This window comes from Bos mutus, chromosome 9, assembly GCF_027580195.1.
Source record: "Bos mutus isolate GX-2022 chromosome 9, NWIPB_WYAK_1.1, whole genome shotgun sequence".
In the NCBI taxonomy this organism is placed as follows: Eukaryota; Metazoa; Chordata; class Mammalia; order Artiodactyla; family Bovidae; genus Bos; species Bos mutus.
In genome coordinates this window covers 48,166,487-48,182,349 of record NC_091625.1, presented here as the reverse complement: position 1 = coordinate 48,182,349, position 15,863 = coordinate 48,166,487, and the positions used below count along the sequence as shown (strand labels likewise).

At 36.8% G+C, this 15,863-nt stretch overlaps 1 protein-coding gene across 5 annotated transcripts in view; it reads left to right on the top strand.

Annotated features, from left to right (window-relative positions):
- The window catches only part of GRIK2 (glutamate ionotropic receptor kainate type subunit 2), a 739,106-nt gene that overhangs the window by 562,164 nt on the left and 161,079 nt on the right, over window positions 1–15,863 (top strand). The gene's annotated exons all lie outside the window — the stretch shown is intronic.

The window sequence follows — 15,863 nt, the reverse complement described above, 5'->3', positions numbered from 1 at the left end:
ACAAATGCACTTTGCTGGAGCAGCCTTGAAGAGATACCCCATGTCCAAGGTAAGAAAAACCCAAGTAAGATGATAGGTGTTGCGAGAGGGCATCAGATGGCAGACACACTGAAACCATACTCACAGAAAACTAGCCAATCTGATCACATGGACCATAGACTTGTCTAACTCAGTGAAACTAAGCCATGCCATGTGGGGCCACCCAAGATGGGAGGGTCATGGTGGAGAGGTCTGACTGAATGTGGTCCACAGGAGAAGGGAAGGACAAACCACGTCAGTATTATTGCCTTGAGAACCCAATGAACAGTATGAAAAGGAAAAATGATAGGATACTGAAAGGGGAATTCCCTGGGTCTGTCAGTGCCCAATATGCTACTGGAGATCAGTGGAGAAAACTCCAGAAAGAATGAAAGGATGGAGCCAAAGCAAAAACAATACCCAGTAGTGGATGTGACTGGTGACAGAAGCAAGGTCCCAAGCTGTAAAGAGCAATATTGCATAGGAACCTGGAATGTCAGGTCCATGAATCAACACAAATTGGAAGTGGTCAAACAGGAGATGGCAAGAGTGAATGTCAACATTCTAGGAATCAGTGAATTAAAATGGACTGGAATGGGTGAATTTAACTCAGATGACCATTATATCTACTACTGCAGGCAGGAATCCCTTAGAAGAAATGGAGTAGTCATCATGGTCAACAAAAGAGTCTGAAATGCAGTACTTGGATGCAATCTCAAAAGCGACAGAATGATCTCTGTTCGTTTCCAAGGCAAATCATTCAATATCACGGTAATCTAAGCCTATACCCCAACCAGTAACACTGAAGAAGCTGAAGTTGAACAGTTCTATGAAGACCTACAAGACCTTTTAGAACTAACACCCAAAAAAGATGTCCTTTTTCATTATAGGGGACTGGAATGCAAAAGTAGGAAGTCAGGAAACACCTGGAGTAACAGGCAAATTTGGCCTTGGAATACAGAATGAAGCAGGGCAAAGGCTAATAGAGTTTTGCCAAGACAATGCACTGGTCATAGCAAACACCCTCTTCCAACAACACATGAGAAGACTCTACACATGGACATCACCAGATGGTCAACACTGAAATCAGATTGATTATATTCTTTGCAGTCAAAGATGGAGAAGCTGTATACAGTCAGCAAAACCAAGACCAGGAGCTGACTGTGGCTCAGACCATGAACTCCTTATTGCCAAATTCAGATTTAAATTGAAAAAGTGGGGAAAACCACTAGACCATTCAGGTATGACCTAAACCAAAGCCCTTATGATTATACAGTAGAAGTGAGATATAAATTTAAGGGACTAGATCTGATAGATAGAGTACCTGATGAACTATGGATGGAGGTACGTGACATTGTACAGGAGACAAGGATCAAGACCATCCCCATGGAAAAGAAATGCAAAAAAGCAAAAGGTCTGAGGAGGCCTTACAAATAGCTCTGAAAAGAAGAGAAGTGGAAAGCAAAGGAGAAAAGGAAAGATATAAGCATCTGAATGCAGAGTTCCAAAGAATAGCAAGGAGAGATAAGAGAGCCTTCCTCAGAGATCAATGCAAAGAAATAGAGGAAAACAACAGAATGGGAAAGACTAGAGATCTCTTCAAGAAAATTAGAGATATCGAGGGAACATTTCATGCAAAGATGGGCTCAATAAAGGACAGAAATGGTATGGACCTAACAATAACATAAGATATTAAGAAGAGGTGGCAAGAATACACAGAAGAACTGTAAAAAAAGATCTTCATGACCCAGATAATCACGATGGTGTGATCACCCACCTAGAGCCAAACATCCTGGAATGTGAAGTCAAGTGGGCCTTAGAAAGCATCACTACGAACAAAGGTAGTGGAGGTGATGGAATTCCAGTTGAGCTCTTTCAAATCCTGGAAGATGATGCTGTGAAAGTGTTGCACTCAATATACCAGCAAATTTGGAAAACTTAGCATTGGCCACAGGACTGGAAAAGGGCAGTTTTCATTCCAATCCAAAGAAAGGCAATGCCAAAGAATGCTCAAACTACCACACAATTGCATTCATCTCACACCCTAGTAAAGTAATGCTCAAAATTCTCCAAGCCAGGCTTCAGCAGTATGTGAACCGCAAACTTCCAGATGTTCAAGCTGGTTTTAAAAAAGGCAGAGGAAACAGAGATCAAATTGCCAACATCCTCTGGATCATCGAAAAAGCAAGAGAGTTCCAGAAAAACATATATTTCTGCTTTATTGACTATGCCAAAGCCTTTGACTGTGTGGATCACAATAAACTGTGGAAAATTCTGAAAGAGATGGGAATATTAGACTACCTGACTGGCCTATTGAAAAACCTATATGCAGGTCAGTTAGAACTGGACATGGAACAACAGACTGGTTCCAAATAGGAAAAGGAGTACGTCAAGGCTGTATATTGTCACCCTGCTTATTTAACTTATATGCAGAGTACATCATAAGAAACGCTGGGCTGGAAGAAGCACAAGCTGGAATCAAGATTGCCGGGAGAAATATCAGTATCCTCAGATATGCAGATGACACCACCCTTATGGCAGAAAGTGAAGAGGAACTAAAATGCCTCTTGATGAAAGTGAAAGAGGAGAGTGAAAAAGTTGGCTTAAAGCTCAACATTCAGAAAACGAAGATTATGGCATCTGGTCCCATCACTTCATGGGAAATAGATGGGGAAACAGTGGAAACAGTGTCAGAATTTATTTTTGGGGGGCCCCAAATTACTGCAGATGGTGATTGCAGCCATGAAATTAAAAGACGCTTACTCCTTGGAAGGAAAGTTATGACCAACCTAGATAGCATATTCAAAAGCAGAGATATTACCTTGCCAACAAAGGTCCGTCTAGTCAAGGCTATGGTTTTTCCAGTGGTCATGTATGGATGTGAGAGTTGGACTCTGAAGAAAGCTGAGTGCCAAAGAATGGACGCTTTTGAACTGTGGTGTTGGAGAAGACTCTTGAGAGTCCCTTGGACTGCAAGGAGATCCAACCAGTCCATCCTAAATTAGATCAGTCCTGCTGTTCATTGGAGGGTCTGATTCTGAAGCTGAAACTCCAGTACTTTAGCCAGCTCATGCAAAGAATTGACTCATTGGAAAAGACTCTGATGCTGGGAGGGATTGGGGGCAGGAGGAGAAGGGGACGGTAGAGGATGAGATGGCTGGATGGCATCACCGACTCAATGGACATGAGTTTGAGTGAATTCCGGGTGTTGGTGATGGACAGGGAGGCCTGGCATGCTGTGATTCATGGGCTCGCAAATAGTTGGACACGACTGAGCGACTGAACTGAACTGAGGTGACTGAACAAATGTATTGAAGAATGAATCTCTTTAAAGATCACTTCAAAAAAAATAAAGATCACTTTAATTTTTAACCTCCTCAGCATAGCTATTGTTAATCCTGTGATGGAGAATGAATTATTAGGAGCTTTGCTCCTGCTGCTGTCACGTCAGTCATGTCCGACTCTGTGTGACCCCATAGACAGCAGCCCACCAGGCTCCCCCGTCCCTGGGATTCTCCAGGCAAGAACCCTGGAATGGGTTGCCATTTCCTTCTCCAGTGAATGAAAGTGAAAAGTGAAAGTGAAGTCGCTCAGTCGTGTCCAACTCTTCAAGACCCCATGGACTGTAGCCTACCAGGCTCCTCTGTCCATGGGATTTCCCAGGCAAGAGTACTGGAGTGGGTTGCCATTGCCTTCTCCGTAGGAGCTTTAAGATGGATTATAATGCCCCTCACTTTTCCTTTTTGAGTTCATCCCACTTCCTTTAATACTACTACTGATGGAGCATTTATGTATCCGTCCAATTTCAACTCCAGGTTTTACAGGATTAATGTAAATTCTGGTAATGAATATCATTTATATTAACCCATTAGAGTAACAATGGGGCAAGTCAGTAAAATTATAGTACAGGTACACCGTATACATACTTTAACTGAAGAAGTTATTATATGTTTCCAGTTGTTTCTATGTTAATCTTTCCTGTGCAGCTGTCACCTGAGAAATGAGATTGTCATAAACACCTTTGTATCCTAAACTTTGCTCAGGCCTGGTGCATAGTCAGGTTTTGATAATCCTTTGTGAAGGAATGTTATTGCAAGAAATAGTCTGAATAAATTAATTCTAAATATTTTAAACTAAGTAATGTCCATTTTAACACTAACTGCTCATAACTGGGAAATTTAATAATATTGTTTATTTACAACTTTTATAATTTATCTATTATTTTAAAATAGATCCTGGAAAGTCTGCGTGCTTAATCAATTGTCCATTGAAGAATGGTTTACTAGAGCAGAATTATAAGTTCACAGTTCCATTAAGACGGCTCCTTGTAGTTTATAGTCATCCATTCTAGTGCTGGTACTTTTTCCTTGGTCCACCAGTTCTGTTCCCAGAGCATTTAAACTGGGGTATGAAAACAAGTTTAGCTGAAGATACGTAGGGGAAATATTAGCTTAAATCAATAAAAATGAATTGTATGAATGTTTTATAGGCTAAAGAACTAACCTGAGATTTTCAATGTCATGTTGACATGTTTCTAGTTTCTGGTTTGAAACTTCCATATAAATTTGTGTCAAAGCTGCAATTCAACATCTCTCACTTCTCAAGTACTTGTTGGATGAATATAGAATAACATTTTGAATAATATTTTAGGATTTTTTCCCTTGTGTTGTTTTTACTGTATGTTTAAATATAACCTTAGGAATTGTAGAAAGTAATAGAATGTCATTCCTACTTAAGTGATTGTCTTTTGCAGAATAAAATATTTTAACTCAAATCATAATTTTAAAAGATATTATTTTAAAATCAGGAAATCTGTAATACCAAAAATGCAGAAAGAAAATGTCAGAGACACCATCATTCAGTGCTTTGCTTATGTATATAATACATATACTAAATTCCACTTTGAAATATTAATATGCATGTTTCCAACTCTTTTTATTAGAAATTTAGTTTTCTTGAAACTCTCAATGTGAAAAAAAAAAACTTCAATTTCTGTGAACCTATTTTTTTTTTCCTGAGGGAGCTAAGTAAAGCTTAATTAATCCATAAATACATAAATTTCATGGAAATATTGCAGTGAGAAAAGAGGTAACAATTTTAGTATAGGAATATTAATTTCTAAACCATTCAATTGAGAGCTTACAATGAAATCAGATTCTGGATGGGAATGAATGGAAAACAAAATTTTAGAAAATTAACCACCTATCTCTCACCACCAAAAGAAAAATCATTGCTTTGGAGTCATGGCTCTTCTAAAGAATTATCGGTTGAGAAGTTCATTTTTCATTCTGTTATTAGTGGCAAGGTTGGTATCTTTAGGTTTCAATATCTTTTGAAATTATCAGCAGGCTTACTTAAGCACTAATAAAGTGACAGCTGCTGAAGCAGCAGCTGAATCTACTACTGTTACGGTTTAATTTTTGACTTTGCAGGGTTTTTTTTTTTTTGGCTGCTCCATACAGCCTGAGATCCTAGTTCCCAGCCAGGGACTGAACCCTTGCCCTCTGCAGTGGAAGTGCAATGTCCTAGCCACTGCATAACCAGAATTCTCTTAATTCTCTCTCTGTTGTCCTTAGTCCGATCTTCAGGTGTGAAATGATCCTTATTTTAAGAACTCATTTGACTACTTTACTTTCCATTGTGGACCTTGTGGTTGCTACTTCGGTGAAAAGCAACTATAAGGCATATTTTTCAAATATAAGCTTTTTTGTAAATCTAAAAATTGGATACTAGGTTGTATACAGTGTGTTATATATACAGTTGATGGAAGTTTAAACTTTGATATGAAATTTATACAAATTATACATCTCTCTTTCATGCTGCCAGAAATAGAGACCTAGAAATATCAGTGGTCTGAAGGAAAAGGAAGCAGGTGTTTTCGCTAAATATTTTTATTTTTATTACTGTATGGTCTTTATGACAACAATGATACAAAACCAATCTAGAAGAATTCTTTAGGAGAAAAATCAGTCAAAAGATGAACCTCAAGAATATTATCTTCTGTAAAGAAGTTTGGGGAGTGCTGGGGGTAGAGTTAACAATAGTTATAGTTTTATCCATTTATTCATCCATTTAAAATGTGTATTAATTTATTTATTATAAATTATGGCATCTGGCCCCATCACTTCATGGGAAATAGATGGGGAAACAGTGTCAGACTTTATTTTTCTGGGATCCAAAATCACTGCAGATGGTGACTGCAGCCATGAAATTAAAAGACACTTACTCCTTGGAAGGAAAGTTATGACCAACCTAGATAGCATATTCAAAAGCAGAGACATTACTTCACCAACAAAGGTTCGTCTAGTCAAGGCTATGGTTTTTCCTGTGGTCATGTATGGATGTGAGAGTTGGACTGTGAAGAAGGCTGAGCGCTGAAGAATTGATGCTTTTGAACTGTGGTGTTGGAGAAGACTCTTGAGAGTCCCTTGGACTGCAAGGAGATCCAACCAGTCCATTCTAAAGGAGATCAGCCCTGGGATTTCTTTGGAAGGAATGATGCTAAAGCTGAAACTCCAGTACTTTGGCCACCTCATGCAAAGAGGTGACTCATTGGAAAAGACTCTGATGCTGGGAGGGATTGGGGGCAAGAGGAGAAGGGGATGACAGAGGAGGAGATGGCTGGATGGCATCACCGACTCAGTGGAATGAGTCTGAGTGAACTCTTGGAGTTGGTGATGGACAGGGAGGCCTGGTGTGCTGCGATTCATGGGGTTGCAAAGAGTTGGACATGACTGAGCGACTGATCTAATCTGATCTGATTAATTAATTTGTTAATTAATGACTACTTTGTGTCAGGCACTGTACTTAGGTACTGGACATACAGAATTGTACAAAATAAAAGAAACTCCTTATTCTAAAGGAACTTCTATTCTATTACCGGTTGACAATGAGTGACATAATTGCAGGTATGATAAGTTTTATTAAGAAAATGAAAACATCAGTTCAGTTCAGTCGCTCAGTCGTGTCCAACTCTTCACGACCCCATGAATTGCAGCACGCCAGGCCTCCCTGTCCATCACCAACTCCAAGAGTTCACTCAGACTCACGTCCATCGAGTCCGTGATGCCATCCAGCCATCTCGTCCTCTGTCGTCCCCTTCTCCTCCTGCCCCCAATCCCTCCCAGCATCAGAGTCTTTTCCAGTGAGTCAACTCTTCACATGAGGTGGCCAAAGTACTGGAGTTTCGGCTTCAGCATCATTCCCTCCAAAGAAATCCCAGGGCTGATCTCCTTCAAAATGGACTGGTTGGATCTCCTTGCAGTCCAAGGGACTCTCAAGAGTCTTCTCCAACACCACGGTTCAAAAGCATCAGTTCTTCGGTGCTCAGTCTTCTTCACAGTCCAACTCTCACATCCATACATGACCACAGGAAAAACCATAGCCTTGACTAGACAGACCTTTGTTGGCAAAGTAATGTCTCTGCTTCATGGTCAGTAAATAAATGTGATAGAATGAATGGTCAGGAAAGATCCCTTTGAGTGACTGACATCAGAACAGGCACATACATGAAAGAAGAGAATAAGCTATGTGGAAGTGTAAGGGACAAGATTTCTAGGCAGAAGGAATAGCAAGTAGAAAGATCTTGAACAGAAATGTGTGCACAGGTTTGAAAATTAGCATGGGGACCAGAGTTGTTGGAACAAGAGTAATCTGACTAAGACCAGCAGGTGACTGGAACTGATACTGATGAGGTAGCCAGTGTGGTGTAGGCTGAGATTAGATTTTATTCTCCGTGTATTGGAAGTCAGTAGAAGATTCTGAGCAAGAAATGATAATTTGGTTTGTACATGTAAAAGACCAGAAAGGTCGTTCTGGTAGCAGGAGAAGAAACAGGAGAATGAGTGAGTGTGCCTGTGTCTGAAATTCACCATTTGCCCCCACGTGTGTCTTGCTGAATAGGTATTTAATGTATTTCACTCCTGACTGCAGTGTGCATGTATTTTTTCCCCCTCCTCCATGTTTTCTAAACCTACACTTAAAAGGATTCATCAAATCATCTTTTTCAAATGCCTCAGGATTGCATTTCTTTTGCTTACCCTATGCTCTTGGGTTCTATAGTATTTCTATAACTATGTAACAACAGTGTTGCACTCTATCATATAGAGTTATATGTATTTGGAAAATTTTGATCAGTTTTTTTTTTTAAGAAATGTATCCTGTTTGCAAAGCTGCAATAAAGTTGCATCTTATAGTCTATAGGCAATAAAGCTAACAATAAACCTTATTTAACATAAACCATATTCACATTCTCTGTTCATTTAATCTTGAGAAAAAGTTGAGTGTATCCAGTAGTTTCAGGGATCTCATTTTAACTTAAAAGGTTCTGATATATTTAATTTAAATTTCAGACAGATATAATAGAGTTTTGGGAAAATACAAGAAATGCTTTGTTAATGTGTGTATTCCTATGTAAAACACATGGCTTCTCCTGTGTATATTTTTCAAAATTAAAGAAATGCACATTTGAAAAAGAAAAAGACCAGAGAGATCTTTTAAATGAAAGAAATCAAAGATGACATAAACAGAGGGAGAGATATTGCATGTTCTTGGGTAGGAAAAATCAATATTGTGAAAATGATTATATTACCAAATGCAATCTACAGATTCAATGTGATCCCTATCAAATTAGCAATGGCATTTTTCACAGAACTAGAATAAAAAAATTCACAATTCATATAGAAACACAAAAGACACCGAATAGCCAAAGCAGTCTTGAGAAAAAAGAATGGAGCTGGAGGAATCAACCTTCCTGACTTCAGATTATACTACAAAGCTACTGTCATCAAGACAGTATGGTACTGGCACAAAAACAGAAATATAGACCAATGGAAGAAGATAGAAGGCCCAGAAATAAACCCATGCACCTATGGGTACCTTATTTTTGACAAAGGAGGCAAGAATATACAGTGTTGCAAAGACAGCCTCTTCAATAAATGGTGCTTGGAAAACTGGACAGCTATGTGTAAAAGAATGAAATTAGAACACTTTCTAACACCATACACAAAGAAAAATTCAAAATGGATTAAAGACCTAAATGTAAGACCAGAAACTATAAAACTCTTAGAGGAAACGTAGGCAGAACACTTGATGACATAAATCAGAGCAAGATCTCTAGAGTAATGGATGATTACCCACCTGCTAGAGTAATGGAAATGAAACAGAAGTAAAGAAGTGGGGCCTAATTAAACTTAAAAGTTTTTGCACAGCAAAGAGAACTATAAGCAGGTAAAAAGACAACCCTCAGAAGAGGAGAAAATAATAGCAAATGAAACAACTAACAAAGGATTCATTTCCAAAATGTATAAGCAACACATACAACCCAATGCCAGAAAAACAAACAACCCAATCAAAAAGTGGGGAAAAAACCTAAACAGACATTTCTCCAAAGAAGACATACAGATGGCTAACAAACATATGAAAAGATGCTCAATATCACTCATTATTAGAGAAATGCAAATCAAAACCACAATGAGATATCACCTCACACCAGTCAGAGTGGCCATCATCAAAAAGTCTACAAACAATAAATGCTGGAGAGGGCGTGGAGAAAAGGGAACACTCTTGCACTGTTGGTGGAAATGTAAACTGATACAGCCACTCTGGAAGGTGGTTATGGAGATTCCTTAAAAAACTAGGAATAAAGCCATCATACAACCCAGCAATCCTACTCCTAGGCATATACCCTGAGGAAACCAAAACTGAAAAAGACACATGTATCCCATTGTTCATTGCAGCACTATTTGCAATAGCTAGAACATGAAAGCAACCTAGATGTCCATCAACAGACGAATGGATAAAGAAATTGTGGTACATATACACAATGAGATATTACTCAGCCATATAAAGGAACACATTTAAGTCAGTTCTGATGAGGTGGATGAACCTAGAACCTATTATACAGAGTGAAGTGAGTCAGAAAGAGAGATAAATATTGTATTCTAACATACATATATATAGAATCTAGAAGAATGGTACTGAAGAACTTATTTACAGGGCAGCAATGGAGAAACAGACATAGAGAATAGACTTATGGACATGGGGAGAGGTGGGGAGGGGGTGAGATGTATGGAAAGAATAACATGAAAACTTATATTACCATGTTTAAAATAGCCAACAGGAATTTGCCGTATGGCTCAGGAAACTCAAACAGGAGCTCTATATCAACCTAGAGGGGTGGAATGGGGAGGGAGATGGAGGTTCAAAAGGGAGGGGATATATGTATACCTATAGCTGATTCATGTTGAGGTTTGACAGAAAACAACAAAATTCTGTAAAGCAATTATTCTTCAATAAAAAAAGAAAGAAACAACTGGAAAAAACAATCTAAAAACCTTTCTGGTTTTCAGATGAAGAACAGATACTAATTGCGCAAGACTGAAAGCAGGTATCATGCAACATTCTGACCGGGAGGATTCTCTACCATATTTACAGAAAATGAACTGTTTCTCTGAAAGTACACACAGAGGCAAAGCATTTGTTCACATTTATACATTGTGAAGAATTTGGGAAAGTGTGCTACCACTGATAAGTGACATTTAACTTAATACACATCATTTTTTAACTAGCTTAAATGTCTTAACTAAAAACATTCCAATTTATTCATGTGCACTTACTACTTTAGTTATTTTACCCTTTTACTAAGCATTTCAGAAAACTATGGAAAAGAAAATGTTTAGAACTGGTTTTCCATTGTTAAACTGCAAGAACTTTCAGAAGTATGCATAAGATGTTTCACTGATCAGGTCACAAATAACATAACATTGTTATGTTTTTGATTCTTGGACTTCATAATAAAAATTTCCTTAACATGATCAAATTTGGGGTCATTGTACCATTCATGAAGATATACTTCATTATCGAATTTTTGTATTATGGAATTAGAACTTACACCAATAAATTCTACCATTCTTCTTTGATCTTTAATGAGACATTAATCAAAGGACTGCTATTAGCTATATAACTCCACAAAAAGAATTATTCTGTTCTCCCTAGATGGTTAGTTCACTAGGAATTATATTAATGTACAAATAAATCTCATTTCTAGTATGAGATCAGAAAAAAGTTTAATTTTAAAATTCTCTGAGTGATTTCCTTTTAATTTTCTTTTAACATTTAAGTAACTTAAATTGAAACTGTTCAGCAAACATTTGCTAAGCTATTCCTTGGTGTCAGATTTGTCCAGTACCCTAGAGATGTTAGATTGATTATGATCAAGGGCTAAATAAGACAGTTTGGAAGAGTTTCACATAGAATGATAGTAAATTAATCCTTATTAAATTAATAAAATAGTACTGCCTAGACATCTTTGTGAAATTTCCAGGGAGAGCTACTTTACCATTCTCTCAGTTCAGTGCGATGTGCTTTGATTGAAGAGAATGCCTGCAGGCTTCAAAGTGCTTACATTCTGATAATACAATGGCAACAATGTGTGCATTCAAAACTCTCATATTAGGTGACTTACCTGTGAAAAACTCAGAAATAACACAACAAAGTATTGTTGCATGTTAAACTGCATGGATAAGTTTATAAGTGCATAAATATTTGCTTAGGATAACTTAATGTGTACAGAATGTTCAGGGATGCCTACATTGGAGGAAAAGAATCAGAGACGTGTCATAGAATTTGTATAGTGGAGAAATGGGGAGATCATTTGGGGTATGGGAATATAGGAACTGTAGCAGAAGAATTAGTCATGATGTATTTGGATAATTGTACAGAAAATGGTGGGAAATTAATATGGTTAAATCATCTTTGGGATCAAACTGTTGAAACTCTCACAGTTCTGTTTTTTTCATCCATGGAAAAGAAATCACACTACAAATTTGGTTTATCTGTTGTGAGAATTGATGTAACTATTATGGGCAAAGTATGCAGTATAGTGTTGGCCCAGGATGAATCCATCTGAAGCTAGCTACTGCTAACATATTCCTTTTTCCTGCTATTATCACCCTCCTAATTCAGACCTTTGTCATCTCAGGCTCTTTCTTCAAGCTGTAATGCAAGTATAATTGTTTGGAAAGGTCTTCTGTGACCCAATCTGGTGGTTGAAGTGAATTCTCCCTTTCATTTGTACTATTCATGTGACACATAACAATTTAATTATTTATATTTCTTGTGATGAAATTGTTTTTAAAAATCAATTTTGACTACTGGCTCTTGCTAATCCAGGAATACTTTATTCTTTAAAATAAAATCAATTACTAAATCAATTTTCATTAAATTATATTAACCTCTCTCTACAGAGATTGAAAGTTCTGGGGTGATTCTGGTTTACCATCAAGGTCTTTTCTCCAAATGCTCAATCTTTAATAACATGATGTTTGATGGAAAAATACCACAGCTCTCATTATAAACATCTTTAATATAATAACATCTTGATTAGATTCCAAAATTATTATATTATTAATGGGTTTCTAATGAGGTCAGAGCTTATTAACAGATAATGCTATAATGTATAAGTAAGTGGTCATCTTTACTGCTGCAAGATAGTTCTGAGGTCTCATTTTTTACATGGATTTTTAACATATCTTTGGTGTGCATTCAGTTCAGCTCAGTTCAGTCTCTCAGTCGTGTCTGACTCTTTGCGACTCCATGAATCGCAGCACTCCAGGCCACCCTGTCCATCACCAACTCCCGGAGTTCACTCAGACTCACGTCCATCGAGTCAGTGATGCCATCTAGCCATCTTGTCCTCTGTCGTCCCCTTCTCCTCCTGCCCCCAATCCCTCCCAGCATCAGAGTCTTTTCCAAAGAGTCAACTCTTCGCATGAGGTGGCCAAAGTACAGGAGTTTCAGCTTTAGCGTCATTCCTTCCAAAGAAATCCCAGGGCTGATCTTGGAAAAAGCAAGAGAGTTCCAGAAAAACATCTATTTCTGCTTTATTGGTGTGCATTAGATATGGCTTATTTTTGACAAGTGATGTTCAGTAAATTTTGTGTTTTATTTTTAATAGTTAACAACCTAGTTTTAATTAATCAACATATAACATGAATTCTACTAACTGAGGATATGGTTTAAAAGCTCTCTTATTTAAAAATAGTTAATAGGCATTTTAAAATCTGTTTTAGGTTTATTGTAAAATTGTGCAGAAAGCAGAGATTCCATATATCTTCTTCTATCTTACTCCCTTAACCCTACAATTGCTTTTAATATCAGATACCATGAGTGTAGTACTTTCGTTACAAGTGATGAACTTTTATTGATATTATTAGCTAAAATCCATATTTTTCACTAAGGTTCATTCTTCTTTGGATCTTCCATTTTATGGATTCCTTTTAGTTTTATGGATTTTGATAAATGCATAATGTCATATATCCATCATTACAGTGTCATACAGGATAGCATCACTGCCCTAAAAATGTTCTGTGCTCTACCTATTCATTACTGTCTCATCTCTGGATATCTGGGTACTCACTGATCTCTTCACTGTATTTATAGTTTTGTCTCTTCCAGAATGTCATATGTATGGAATTATATAATATGTTGTCTTTTCAGACTGACATCTTTCACTTAGCAATTTGTATTTAGGGCCTTCTATGTCTTTTTGTGGCTTGATAGCACATTTCTTGAGGGCTTTCCAGGTGGCATAGTGGTAAAGAGTCCACCTGCCCATGCAAGAGATGCAAGAGTTGCAGGTTGGATCACTGGATTGGGAAGATCCTCCGGAATAGGAAATGGAAATCCACTACAATATTAATGCCTGGAAAATTCCATGGACAGAAGAATCTGGTGGGCTATAGTCCATGGGGTCACAAAGAGTCAACTGAGTGACTAACACACAGCACATTTCTTTAAGTTGCTGGATAATATTCTATTCTACACATGTACCACTCTGCATTTTTTTTAATTAAATGGTTAAAAGTATCTGTATCTTTTGTTTCAAATAATTGATTTATTTTATAATTGAAAGCATACTACACATATTTGTGGGTTTTTTTCCTTTAATAATTGGAATATAACTTTTTTTAGGCAGTGCTGAATAAATTTTGAAATTTGATGTATGCTTTGTCAATCATATTAATATAAGCCTATGGAACAACATCTTTGGAATAATGTAGTAAATTTGTCTTAATATATGTTACTTGAATTGTTTCTTAACTTTTGGTAATATTTTATGAATTAAAAAGTATTTTATAAGTTTAAAGCATATTCACTTACACATTTTATATGTGACAAAATTTTGCTTTCTATGTGCCTAGGAGGAGGGCAGGTTATGAAGTTAAGTGACACATGATAAAACTGCTGAATTCAATCACCAAATTAGGAATAAACCACCACTCTATGTTGTCCTTTTTTAAAAACCATATATAGATATATATATAAATCTTGTAATTATCACTTTCCTTTCCTAACTTGTTTATTTTTTCAGATGATCTTTACTTCCTTTTCTTCTGTCTTGGAGGAAGTGCTATCTCTTTTGTGGAAAACACTCTATTTTCTTGAACTCTGCACCTGACCCTCTAAATTCTGACACTATAATCTATCAATTCCCACCCTTGCTTCTGTGCATTCTTGTTTCCTTTCCAGTTCTACAAACTCTATCATGAATGAATGAATGATGTCTCCACGGTTCCATTTCCAGTTTCTGAGATGCACGTCTTAGTTAGTTTTAGTACAGATTCCAAAAGCTTAGTTTTATGCCCTTGGTTCCATTGCTAAATTCGCACTATGACAATGAACAAGTTTTTAACATCTGCGGTTTCACTTTCCATATCTGAAACTGGGACTAATAGTAGGATTGTGTAAAAATTAAATATAACACTTCAAGGAGCCTTCTTAGCACAATGCCTGTTGCATGGCAAATGCTCCAGGGATAAGTTGATATTCATTGACTTATGGATGTGAAATATGATTGTACTCTTCCCAGGACCCTGAAGATCTGTTTTTCCTTTCTGGTTGTTAGGAAATGTCTGTCTTTCTTCATTGCTACTGTCAAAGGTATTCTATCCAAGCATCTCCCACGGCCCCCCACAACACACAAATGCACACAAACGCATACTCAGAATAATATTGTCAACAAACTTAGCCTCTTAGAGAAATTTCTTGCTTAAGTCCTCCAACAATCCCTGAGAAAAGGAAACAGTAAAGGGCCAACCAATTTCATTTTGTTGTACACCTTTCTATAGCTCTTTCAGATGAGCATTTCTATATATTCTCTGAAAGCTCCATATATTTATAAACATAAAAGAAATATAGAAATATAGGTTCCCATCATAGGTTGAAATAAATGCTTTGGTTATTTCAAAATATTATAATTATTTTTTGAAACACGTTAGAGCTTAAGTTCATCCCTGACAGATGGTTATAACATGGTGAGTGAAAAGCATTAGTAATTTAACATATTTAAGCTACCGTGGAAAATTAGCAACTTTGTGAAAATTGAAAAACTAATTTCCTAATGTGATTTAGGCAAGGCTGCAAGGATTTTCATTAAATAATATAAAACAAATTAGAGAGATAGAAACAAAACTCAGAGGCAGTAAACACAATCATATTAAAAGAGGATTTTCACGATGTTAACTGTTTAAAGACTAAAACATTTTAACCATACTAAATAGTTTTAAAACCAGTAAAAGAAATGTTTCCTGATTATCAGTCAAACAATTTGAGGTAGTTATTATTCTTGTTTACAATTTGACCATAGTATTTGGAAAATCACAATTGATATTGTTTATAAAGTTCAATTTAAAAGTATTATGAGCTAGTTTAATAGCATAATAATTCAGGTCCTAAATGTATGATAGTTTTTTCAGTTTTTTCATCCTATACAGTTTTTATTTCTATATGTACTTGCCATAACTGCGGATTTGCTAATCTAGAATCATAGAAATGAGTAGCAGAGT